This window comes from Pelophylax lessonae (genome assembly GCF_965119305.1).
Source record: "Pelophylax lessonae genome assembly, chromosome: 2".
In the NCBI taxonomy this organism is placed as follows: domain Eukaryota; kingdom Metazoa; phylum Chordata; class Amphibia; order Anura; family Ranidae; genus Pelophylax; species Pelophylax lessonae.
Window position 1 is genome coordinate 1,082,670 of NC_138769.1, and position 7,629 is coordinate 1,090,298.

Sequence of the window (7,629 nt, forward strand, 5' to 3'; positions counted from 1 at the left end):
AGCAATGGGAGAGACATACTTAGCTGAAAAACATAACACCTTAATAAACAGACTATAGCAGGAAACCTACTTAGCATGAACACATTATGGCCGGGCACCCCAGTGGTTTGAGCGGATTACATTAAAATCGGTCATTGCTGGTTTGAGGCAATGGACCCCAAATATATATATGGAACCTCCAGTTCCCAGCGTCTGAGTGTTTTGGGGAGATATGGACTTGAATCCACAGCAAAACCACTCCAAGTATCCCCCAGGCACACACCTCCCGAAGAGTGGTGTTCCCTTAACTTGTTGTTGCCCGCGCTATAGCCAAAGTACGGCTACAGCGCGGACTCGAATTTCCGGGAGGCCGTCTTTATACGGCCTCCCAGTGACAGGCTCCCCGCATGCTCCCGCGAGCGCGCATCGGGGGGAAAATCTGTGTCGGCCATGTCCCTTGGACACAGCCAATCACAGATCGTGGTAAATGGCCAATCACAGCGGCCATTCACCACGTGATCGGACCGTGCAATGAGAGATGATCTCATATGTAAACATATCTCTCATCTCTCATCGACAGCGCTCCTTCCTCACATGGAGACTGCAGTGTGAGGAAGAGCAGAGCTGAACAGCGATTAGGGGACACAGAGACATGTAATCAGGGCACTGATCACCAGTGCCCTGATTACACAAGAGGGAAATAAAATACAATAACTGCCCACCATCAGTGCCCATAGTGCTGCCAGTCAGTGCTCATCAGTGCCTGCTCATCTAGGCACTGATGGGCACTGACTAGCAGCACTATGGGCACTGAGTGTGGGCACTGATGGTGCTGCCCATCAGTGCCACCCGTCAGTGTCAATCAGTGCCACCTATCAGTGCTCATCAGTGCGGCATATTAGTACTTCCTCATCAGTGCCCATCAGTGCAGCCTATCAGTGCCGCCTCATCAGTGCACATCAGTGAGGTCCGGTTCACACTTATGCGATGCGGGAAGGCTGCAAATTCGCAGCCTGTTCCCGCATCGCACACGCACCCCCGGGAGTTCACACTGCCATATGCGATATGCTGGGGGTGTCAATGTAATCTTAACGACACCCCCAGTTTGATCGCATATCGCAGTGCGATCGTGCAGTTCGCACAGGATCGGATCGCACAAGTGTGAACCGCTGTGCGATCCGATCCTGAAGCGGCTTCCAATAAGGGTCCTGTGCGTGTTTGCTGCGGCTGCGGTGCGAATTTAGCCATACAAAGTGTATGGCTAAACTCGCACCGCACAGCCGATCGCATGTAATGTCGGAGCAGAGCGCTCCGACATTACATGCGAACCCCGCACACGCATAAGTGTGAACCGGGGCTGAAGGAGAAAAGTTTATTTATTTTCAAAATTTACTCGCAGAAAATAAGAAAAACGTTTTTTTTTTTTCAAAAATTTCTGTCTTTATTCTTTTTTTTTGTAAAAAATAAAAAACCCAGAGATGATTAAATACCACCAAAAGAAAGCTCTATTTGTGTGAAAAAAATGATAAAAATTTCATATGGGTGCAGTGTAGCATGACCGCGCAATTGTCATTCAAAGCGTGAGAGCGCTGAAAGCTGAAAATTGGCCTGGGCAGGAAGGGGGGTGAAAGTGCCCGGTAGGCAAGTGGTTAAAAACCAAGGCCCATAGTCTATAAGCAGGAGGCCACCCTGCAGTCCTCTCCAAAAGCCCCTGTCCTGGTTGGATCTCTCATGGGTTGGGTTGAAAGGTAGATTCCATGTTGTTGCCCTTAGGCCCCAGCAATAACATTTCACCGTACACCAGCCGAGGAAAACTGGCCGAATCTGGTGATCGATACGCTGAGCTGCTCCACTCAATGTCTGGAAGGAGCTGATAAAATTTCGGATGTAGGAAAGAGATGAAACCATGAATGTAACGTTCTATTTTCCTGTACAAGTCACATTTGGACTATGGCGATCGGTTTTGGGCACCACATTGAAAAAAGGAGAACGTTTGGGAGAAGTTTCAGGGGATGACCGCTGCGTTGTGAGCGCCATCCTAGGAGGAATCCAAAGAAATATTCCCAACGCAAATGTTCCTGGTCAACCATAAAAACAGTGCTTGATAAAAGCATGTAATACAATTCTGGGCAATATAAAAAGTCTGTTAGAAATAAATAAAACCAAAAGTGAAGAAAAAATGTTTATAAGTCCCAAGGAGAAACAAAGCAAAAAAACAATCCCAAGGGACCGGTGATCCTGTTGACCAAACGTAAAGGTGTATCCCAAAAGAGACAAAATTCAAACTCCAACTGAATCACCACAGTGAGGGCAAGTCCCAAGAAAGGAGGGTGGGAAAAGTGGTTGGCCAGTCCTGGGGATGGATCGGGGTGGGAAGTGGTTGGCCAGTCCCGGGGATAGATGGGGGGGGGGGGGGGGTTGGCCAGTCCCGGGGATAGATGGGGGGGGATAGAAGTGGTTGGCCAGTCCCGGGGATGGAGGGTGGGAAGTGGTTGGCCAGTCCCAGCGATGGAGGGTGGGAAGTGGGTGGCCAGTCCTGGGGATGGAGGGTGGGAAGTGGTTGGCCAGTCCTGGGGATGGATGGGGGGGGGAGTGGTTAGCCAGTTGCGGGGATGGGGGGGAGTGGTTGGCCAGTTGCGGGAATGGAGGATGGGAAGTGGTTGGCCAGTCCCGGCCCGGGGATGGATGGGGGGGAAGTGGTTGGCCAGTCCCGGGGATTCGAGGGTGGGAAGTGGTTGGCCAGTCCAGGGGATGTATGGGGTGGGAGGTGGTTGGCCAGTCCTGGGGATGGATGGAGGGTGGGAAGTGGTTGGCCAGTCCCAGGGATGGAGGGTGGGAAGTGGTTGGCCAGTTGCGGGGATGGGGGGGAAGTGGTTGGCCAGTTGCGGGGATGGGGGGGGGGAGTGGTTGGCCAGTTGCGGGGATAGAGGATGGGAAGTGGTTGGCCAGTCCCGGGGATGGAGGGTGGGAAGTGGTTGGCCAGTCCCAGGGATGGATGGGGGGGGGGAATGGTTGGCCAGTTGCGGGGATGGGGGGAAGTGGTTGGCCAGTTGCAGGGATGGGGGGGAGTGGTTGGCCAGTTGCGGGGATGAAAGATGGGAAGTGGTTGGCCAGTCCCGGGGATGGATGGGGGGGAAGTGGTTGGCCAGTCCCGGGGATTCGAGGGTGGGAAGTGGTTGGCCAGTTCCGGGTATGGAGGGTGGGAAGTGGTTGGCAAGTCCAGTGGATGGATGGGGTGGGAGGTGGTTGGCCAGTCCTGGGGATAGATGGAGGGTGGGAAGTATTTGGCCACTCCTGGGGATAGATGGAGGGTGGGAAGTGGTTGGCCAGTCCCAGGGATGGAGGGTGGGAAGTGTTTGGCAAGTCCAGGGGATGGATGGGGTGGGAGGTGGTTGGCCAGTCCTGGGGATGAATGGAGGGTGGGAAGTGGTTGGCCAGTCCCAGGGATGGAGGGTGGGAAGTGTTTGGCAAGTCCAGGGGATGGATGGGGTGGGAGGTGGTTGGCCAGTCCTGGGGATGAATGGAGGGTGGGAAGTGGTTGGCCAGTCCCAGGGATGGAGGGTGGGAAGTGGTTGGCCAGTCCCAGGAATGGAGGGTGGGAGGTGGTTGGCCAGTCCCAGGGATGGAGGGTGGGAAGTGGTTGGCAAGTCCAGGGGATGGATGGGGTGGGAGGTGGTTGGCCAGTCCTACGGATAGATAGAGGGAGGGAAGTGGTTGGCCAGTCCCAGGGATGGAGGGTGGGAAGTGGTTGGCAAGTCCAGGGGATGGATGGGGTGGGAGGTGGTTGCCCTGTCCTGGGGATAGATAGAGAGTGGGAAGTGGTTGGTAAGTCCCAGGGATGGATGGAGGGTGGGAAGTGGTTGGCCAGTCCTGGGGATGGAAGGTGCGAAGTGGTTGGCCAGTCCCGGGGATGGATGGGGGGGGGGAAGTGGTTAGCCAGTTGCGGGGATGGGGGGGAGTGGTTGGCCAGTTGCGGGGATGGAGAATGGGAAGTGGTTGGCCAGTCCCGGGGTTTGATGGGGGTTGAAGTGGTTGGCCAGTCCCGGGGTTTGATGGGGGTTGAAGTGGTTGGCCAGTCCCAGGGATTCGAGGGTGGGAAGTGGTTGGCCAGTTCCGGGGATGGAGGGTGGGAAGTGGTTGGCAAGTCCAGTGGAAGGATGGGGTGGGAGGGGATTGGCCAGTCCTGGGGATAGATGGAGGGTGGGAAGTGGTTGGCCAGTCCCAGGGATGGAGGGTGGGAAGTGTTTGGCAAGTCCAGGGGATGGATGGGGTGGGAGGTGGTTGGCCAGTCCTGGGGATGGATGGGGGGGATTGGTTGGCCAGTCCCGGGGATAGATGTGGGGGGGGGAAAGTGGTTGGCCAGTCCCCCGGATGGAGAGTGGGAAGTGGTTGGCAAGTCCAGGGGATGGATGGGGTGGGAGGTGGTTGGCCAGTCCTGGGGATGGATGGGGGGGATTGGTTGGCCAGTCCCGGGGATAGATGTGGGGGGGGGAAAGTGGTTGGCCAGTCCCCCGGATGGAGAGTGGGAAGTGGTTGGCAAGTCCAGGGGATGGATGGGGTGGGAGGTGGTTGGCCAGTCCTACGGATAGATAGAGGGTGGGAGGTGGTTGGACAGTTCCGGGGATGGATGGAGGATGGGAAGTGGGTGGCCAGTCCTGGGGATGGATGGGGGGGGGGGGGGAAGTGGTTAGCCAGTTGCGGGGTTTGATGGGGGTTGAAGTGGTTGGCCAGTCCCGGGGATTCGAGGGTGGGAAGTGGTTGGCCAGTTCCGGGTATGGAGGGTGGGAAGTGGTTGGCAAGTCCAGTGGATGGATGGGGTGGGAGGTGGTTGGCCAGTCCTGGGGATAGATGGAGGGTGGGAAGTATTTGGCCACTCCTGGGGATAGATGGAGGGTGGGAAGTGGTTGGCCAGTCCCAGGGATGGAGGGTGGGAAGTGTTTGGCAAGTCCAGGGGATGGATGGGGTGGGAGGTGGTTGGCCAGTCCTGGGGATGAATGGAGGGTGGGAAGTGGTTGGCCAGTCCCAGGGATGGAGGGTGGGAAGTGTTTGGCAAGTCCAGGGGATGGATGGGGTGGGAGGTGGTTGGCCAGTCCTGGGGATGAATGGAGGGTGGGAAGTGGTTGGCCAGTCCCAGGGATGGAGGGTGGGAAGTGGTTGGCCAGTCCCAGGAATGGAGGGTGGGAGGTGGTTGGCCAGTCCCAGGGATGGAGGGTGGGAAGTGGTTGGCAAGTCCAGGGGATGGATGGGGTGGGAGGTGGTTGGCCAGTCCTACGGATAGATAGAGGGAGGGAAGTGGTTGGCCAGTCCCAGGGATGGAGGGTGGGAAGTGGTTGGCAAGTCCAGGGGATGGATGGGGTGGGAGGTGGTTGCCCTGTCCTGGGGATAGATAGAGAGTGGGAAGTGGTTGGTAAGTCCTAGGGATGGATGGAGGGTGGGAAGTGGTTGGCCAGTCCTGGGGATGGAAGGTGCGAAGTGGTTGGCCAGTCCCGGGGATGGATGGGGGGGGGGAAGTGGTTAGCCAGTTGCGGGGATGGGGGGGAGTGGTTGGCCAGTTGCGGGGATGGAGGATGGGAAGTGGTTGGCCAGTCCCGGGGTTTGATGGGGGTTGAAGTGGTTGGCCAGTCCCGGGGTTTGATGGGGGTTGAAGTGGTTGGCCAGTCCCAGGGATTCGAGGGTGGGAAGTGGTTGGCCAGTTCCGGGGATGGAGGGTGGGAAGTGGTTGGCAAGTCCAGTGGATGGATGGGGTGGGAGGGGATTGGCCAGTCCTGGGGATAGATGGAGGGTGGGAAGTGGTTGGCCAGTCCCAGGGATGGAGGGTGGGAAGTGTTTGGCAAGTCCAGGGGATGGATGGGGTGGGAGGTGGTTGGCCAGTCCTGGGGATGGATGGGGGGGATTGGTTGGCCAGTCCCGGGGATAGATGTGGGGGGGGGAAAGTGGTTGGCCAGTCCCCCGGATGGAGAGTGGGAAGTGGTTGGCAAGTCCAGGGGATGGATGGGGTGGGAGGTGGTTGGCCAGTCCTGGGGATGGATGGGGGGGATTGGTTGGCCAGTCCCGGGGATAGATGTGGGGGGGGGAAAGTGGTTGGCCAGTCCCCCGGATGGAGAGTGGGAAGTGGTTGGCAAGTCCAGGGGATGGATGGGGTGGGAGGTGGTTGGCCAGTCCTACGGATAGATAGAGGGTGGGAGGTGGTTGGACAGTTCCGGGGATGGATGGAGGATGGGAAGTGGGTGGCCAGTCCTGGGGATGGATGGGGGGGGGGGGGAAGTGGTTAGCCAGTTGCGGGGTTTGATGGGGGTTGAAGTGGTTGGCCAGTCCCGGGGATTCGAGGGTGGGAAGTGGTTGGCCAGTTCCGGGTATGGAGGGTGGGAAGTGGTTGGCAAGTCCAGTGGATGGATGGGGTGGGAGGTGGTTGGCCAGTCCTGGGGATAGATGGAGGGTGGGAAGTATTTGGCCACTCCTGGGGATAGATGGAGGGTGGGAAGTGGTTGGCCAGTCCCAGGGATGGAGGGTGGGAAGTGTTTGGCAAGTCCAGGGGATGGATGGGGTGGGAGGTGGTTGGCCAGTCCTGGGGATGAATGGAGGGTGGGAAGTGGTTGGCCAGTCCCAGGGATGGAGGGTGGGAAGTGTTTGGCAAGTCCAGGGGATGGATGGGGTGGGAGGTGGTTGGCCAGTCCTGGGGATGAATGGAGGGTGGGAAGTGGTTGGCCAGTCCCAGGGATGGAGGGTGGGAAGTGGTTGGCCAGTCCCAGGAATGGAGGGTGGGAGGTGGTTGGCCAGTCCCAGGGATGGAGGGTGGGAAGTGGTTGGCAAGTCCAGGGGATGGATGGGGTGGGAGGTGGTTGGCCAGTCCTACGGATAGATAGAGGGAGGGAAGTGGTTGGCCAGTCCCAGGGATGGAGGGTGGGAAGTGGTTGGCAAGTCCAGGGGATGGATGGGGTGGGAGGTGGTTGCCCTGTCCTGGGGATAGATAGAGAGTGGGAAGTGGTTGGTAAGTCCCAGGGATGGATGGAGGGTGGGAAGTGGTTGGCCAGTTCCGGGGATGGAGGGTGGGAAGTGGTTGGCCAGTCCTGGGGATGGAAGGTGCGAAGTGGTTGGCCAGTCCCGGGGATGGATGGGGGGGGGAAGTGGTTAGCCAGTTGCGGGGATGGGGGGGAGTGGTTGGCCAGTTGCGGGGATGGAGGATGGGAAGTGGTTGGCCAGTCCCGGGGTTTGATGGGGGTTGAAGTGGTTGGCCAGTCCCGGGGTTTGATGGGGGTTGAAGTGGTTGGCCAGTCCCAGGGATTCGAGGGTGGGAAGTGGTTGGCCAGTTCCGGGGATGGAGGGTGGGAAGTGGTTGGCAAGTCCAGTGGATGGATGGGGTGGGAGGGGATTGGCCAGTCCTGGGGATAGATGGAGGGTGGGAAGTGGTTGGCCAGTCCCAGGGATGGAGGGTGGGAAGTGTTTGGCAAGTCCAGGGGATGGATGGGGTGGGAGGTGGTTGGCCAGTCCTGGGGATGGATGGGGGGGGATTGGTTGGCCAGTCCCGGGGATAGATGTGGGGGGGGGAAAGTGGTTGGCCAGTCCCCCGGATGGAGAGTGGGAAGTGGTTGGCAAGTCCAGGGGATGGATGGGGTGGGAGGTGGTTGGCCAGTCCTACGGATAGATAGAGGG